The sequence below is a fragment of the Schistocerca serialis genome, unplaced genomic scaffold (genome assembly GCF_023864345.2).
Source record: "Schistocerca serialis cubense isolate TAMUIC-IGC-003099 unplaced genomic scaffold, iqSchSeri2.2 HiC_scaffold_1153, whole genome shotgun sequence".
Classification (NCBI taxonomy): domain Eukaryota; kingdom Metazoa; phylum Arthropoda; class Insecta; order Orthoptera; family Acrididae; genus Schistocerca; species Schistocerca serialis.
In genome coordinates, this window is record NW_026047352.1 from 155,001 (window position 1) to 160,000 (window position 5,000).

At 53.0% G+C, this 5,000-nt stretch overlaps 1 non-coding gene across 1 annotated transcript in view; it reads left to right on the forward strand.

Moving 5' to 3' along the window:
• The first annotated feature begins 3,643 nt into the window (after positions 1 to 3,643).
• LOC126432757 (small subunit ribosomal RNA) overlaps positions 3,644 to 5,000 on the forward strand; it is a 1,909-nt gene continuing 552 nt past the window's right edge. The window contains exon 1 of the ribosomal RNA XR_007578201.1: positions 3,644 to 5,000. This exon is cut by the window's right edge and continues 552 nt beyond it. This is a non-coding gene — a ribosomal RNA (small subunit ribosomal RNA).

Consider the following 5,000-nt stretch of genomic DNA (forward strand, 5'->3'; position numbering starts at 1 on the left):
CTGAAAGACTCTGCACACAATGAGAACCACACGTCAGCCAGACACTATCACACACTACTCTCTGCCTCTAACAGGCACACACACAATATCTAACCACCAGCATGGAAGAACATCCGGTGCATCCTCTCCGCCACATTACACAATCCACACTATCATAACCAGACCGGGAGGTCCACCCAGAAAACAGAATATCCCACCCTTCCGACATCCGCCATTGCTCAGCTAAGCCACGAACACCCACACATGTCCTACACAGGGGTGCACCCAACATCACCATACTGCCTCCTGTCACAGTACACAAACAATGGCAGGAATGAAAGACACAGATCTGCCACAACCTTGGAATCGGAGCGCCGCCTGTCATGAGCCACAAGTGCATCCTGACGTGACAAATCGGATGATCCCGCAGGCATGCACTTACGATAATCACTATCAACGAACCTGCCGCCGCCCCCCCCCCCCCAAATACACCTTTCCCTACAACAATGTGTACCTTAACCTAAGCTATATCGTACCTTAACCTAACCGACATTGCGCCTTAACCTAACCTACGTTGTACCTTAACCTAACCTATGTTGTACCTTAACCTAACCTATGTTGTACCTTAACCTAACCTACGTTGTGCCTTAACCTAACCTACGTTGTGCCTTAACCTAACCTACGTTGTGCCTTAACCTAACCTACGTTGTGCCTTAACCTAACCTACGTTGTGCCTTAACCTAACCTACGTTGTGCCTTAACCTAACCTACGTTGTGCCTTAACCTAACCTACGTTGTGCCTTAACCTAACCTACGTTGTGCCTTAACCTAACCTACGTTGTGCCTTAACCTAACCTACGTTGTGCCTTAACCTAACCTACGTTGTGCCTTAACCTAACCTACGTTGTGCCTTAACCTAACCTACGTTGTGCCTTAACCTAACCTACGTTGTGCCTTAACCTAACCTACGTTGTGCCTTAACCTAACCTACGTTGTGCCTTAACCTAACCTACGTTGTGCCTTAACCTAACCTACGTTGTACCTTAACCTAACCTACGTTGTGCCTTAACCTAACCTACGTTGTGCCTTAACCTAACCTACGTTGTGCCTTAACCTAACCTACGTTGTGCCTTAACCTAACCTACGTTGTGCCTTAACCTAACCTACGTTGTGCCTTAACCTAACCTACGTTGTGCCTTAACCTAACCTACGTTGTGCCTTAACCTAACCTACGTTGTGCCTTAACCTAACCTACGTTGTGCCTTAACCTAACCTACGTTGTGCCTTAACCTAACCTACGTTGTGCCTTAACCTAACCTACGTTGTGCCTTAACCTAACTTACGTTGTGCCTTAACCTAACTTACGTTGTGCCTTAACCTAACTTACGTTGTGCCTTAACCTAACCCATGTTGTGCCTTAACCTAACCCATGTTGTGCCTTAACCTAACCCATGTTGTGCCTTAACCTAACCCATGTTGTGCCTTAACGTAACCCATGTTGTGCCTTAACGTAACCCATGTTGTGCCTTAACGTAACCCATGTTGTGCCTTAACGTAACCCATGTTGTGCCTTAACGTAACCCATGTTGTGCCTTAACGTAACCCATGTTGTGCCTTAACGTAACCCATGTTGTGCCTTAACGTAACCCATGTTGTGCCTTAACGTAACCCATGTTGTGCCTTAACGTAACCCAATTTGTGCCTTAACGTAACCCAATTTGTGCCTTAACGTAACCCAATTTGTGCCTTAACGTAACCTAATTTGTGCCTTAACGTAACCTAATTTGTGCCTTAACGTAACCCATATTGCGCCTCAACCTAACCTATATTGCGCCTTAACCTGACGCACGTTGTCGCTGAACCTGCTCTGTAATTGTTATGCAACTCGTTAAATTAGTGTAGTGTTGCCTAACCGCAACCCTCGCAATATAGTTCGCTATTCGCACTGCCCGGTCCCCTGTGTATCGCGTCATGTTAAACACCTTGCAAGTGTTGCTGACTTTCCACATGCTCCTGCTATACACTGTAATGTGGATAGCAGCAGGACGTACATGCCCCCCCCCTTCCCCCCTGCCTTCGCAAGCTGGTCGTTGAGAAGTTTGCATGTTCAATGCCCTTCGCATGCCGACGTACTCAGCCTACGTTGTGGTACGGCCTGTCACCTGTCCGCGGATGTACGCAAAACCCACAAACTGTGCTGCACATTGGTCCGTATGTACTGAATGATACATCGTGGCACATGTGTGACCGTACGACGACTGCGCCTAGCAACGGCGGACCATACAGTCCAAATATTGTGGACGCAGCTACGTGTCGTCTCCCTTTAGGAGCTGGATTGCAGTGTGGTACGCCATTCAGACGTGTGGGAGGAACGGACGCCCTGGATGGCGATCAGCATGAGCAGTCTGTTGATGTAGTGGAGCGTGTATTCGGACGTAGTCGTCTCTTCTCACACACTGTGATAGCATGTTGCACCGCGTTCCACATCTGCGACATGCTGCAGAGGCCGGCTGACAGTCGTTCGCGCAATGGACACCGCATACGTACGGGGGCTACCTTCCACGTGTTCTCTAGGCGTGCACATGTTGTTGCGTCTATGTGGGCAGACGTAGTGTGTTGTGACACCTGACACAGGCATGCAATACTCGTTGCAAATGGCGATGGACGTCTACGTTTGCTGGTGACGTTACGCAAATGAACAACTGGTAACCCGTTGTGGTGCGGTTGTTCTCGCTAGAGGTGAATCAGTGTTGGCGACGATCGGTCGAGCTATTAACCGGTTGTTTCATGGATACCCACCATGCCCACGAACGTGAAAGGGGACCCACCATGCCCACGAACGTGAAAGGGGATCTGGGTGTGAGGCGATACGCGGCGGTGGCTGGGTGGGACCGTCCCCGGCCGGTGAGGGGGGCCGCCCGGCGTGCTGGCAGCGCGGTGCGTGGGCGCACGCGCTACAGCCGGCTGGTGGGGGCGGCCAGTGGCAGGCGCGCCGGCCGACGGACGCGGCAGGCGGCGCAGCTGCGCGCCGGCGCCCCCTGCTCGCGGCGCCTTGCGGCCAAAGTAGGTCCTCGCGGGCCCGGTGCGAAGCGCGGTGGCCATCTGCAGTGTGCTGGTCCGATTGAGGACTGTGTGCGCTGAGGATGCGCCGCCGCCCGGCGCTCGGCGCCGCGACGCCGTCTGCTGCTCGGTCGCCCCAGCGGTTCTCGCAGGTGGTTTGTATCGCAGCTGTGCGGACGTGTTGGCGCGTGCGCTGTGCTGGGAGAGTTCGCTTCGGCACCCAAGTGGGGCTTTTGTCCTTCTGTGGCGCTGGCGTTGGAGCTGCCGGTCACCGTAGGTGGCGCGTGTTGTCTCCCGCCGGCAATGCCACGACAGCACGCTCCCGGGCCTCTGTCGGCAGCGGCAAGTTCAGTTCGGAGCACGGGTGGTCGCACCTAAAGCGTCTACTCGCCTAACTCCGGGCGATTGCGCCTCTCTCGAACCCGACCAAGTACTTAGGACGGCGCTGCGCGCCGCCGGGACCTGAGAGGGTTTCGAGGTGTGTTGTGCAGGGGAGCTCAGCCTCCTCCTGTTTGCAGAATAATTGAGCGGACGCTTGCGTGTTCGCGCGGGCCCCCGGGACACACTCCCGGGCGGCCGGCTGCTCAGCTCTAGTTGACGCAGCTCCCTGGTTGATCCTGCCAGTAGTCATATGCTTGTCTCAAAGATTAAGCCATGCATGTCTCAGTACAAGCCGCATTAAGGTGAAACCGCGAATGGCTCATTAAATCAGTTATGGTTCCTTAGATCGTACCCACGTTACTTGGATAACTGTGGTAATTCTAGAGCTAATACATGCAAACAGAGTCCCGACCAGAGATGGAAGGGACGCTTTTATTAGATCAAAACCAATCGGTCGGCTCGTCCGGTCCGTTTGCCTTGGTGACTCTGAATAACTTTGGGCTGATCGCACGGTCCTCGTACCGGCGACGCATCTTTCAAATGTCTGCCTTATCAACTGTCGATGGTAGGTTCTGCGCCTACCATGGTTGTAACGGGTAACGGGGAATCAGGGTTCGATTCCGGAGAGGGAGCCTGAGAAACGGCTACCACATCCAAGGAAGGCAGCAGGCGCGCAAATTACCCACTCCCGGCACGGGGAGGTAGTGACGAAAAATAACGATACGGGACTCATCCGAGGCCCCGTAATCGGAATGAGTACACTTTAAATCCTTTAACGAGTATCTATTGGAGGGCAAGTCTGGTGCCAGCAGCCGCGGTAATTCCAGCTCCAATAGCGTATATTAAAGTTGTTGCGGTTAAAAAGCTCGTAGTTGGATTTGTGTCCCACGCTGTTGGTTCACCGCCCGTCGGTGTTTAACTGGCATGTATCGTGGGACGTCCTGCCGGTGGGGCGAGCCGAAGGCGTGCGACCGCCTCGTGCGTGCTCGTGCGTCCCGAGGCGGACCCCGTTGAAATCCTACCAGGGTGCTCTTTATTGAGTGTCTCGGTGGGCCGGCACGTTTACTTTGAACAAATTAGAGTGCTTAAAGCAGGCAAGCCCGCCTGAATACTGTGTGCATGGAATAATGGAATAGGACCTCGGTTCTATTTTGTTGGTTTTCGGAACCCGAGGTAATGATTAATAGGGACAGGCGGGGGCATTCGTATTGCGACGTTAGAGGTGAAATTCTTGGATCGTCGCAAGACGAACAGAAGCGAAAGCATTTGCCAAGTATGTTTTCATTAATCAAGAACGAAAGTTAGAGGTTCGAAGGCGATCAGATACCGCCCTAGTTCTAACCATAAACGATGCCAGCCAGCGATCCGCCGCAGTTCCTCCGATGACTCGGCGGGCAGCCTCCGGGAAACCAAAGCTTTTGGGTTCCGGGGGAAGTATGGTTGCAAAGCTGAAACTTAAAGGAATTGACGGAAGGGCACCACCAGGAGTGGAGCCTGCGGCTTAATTTGACTCAACACGGGAAACCTCACCAGGCCCGGACACCGGAAGGATTGACAGATTGATAGCTCTTTCTTGATTC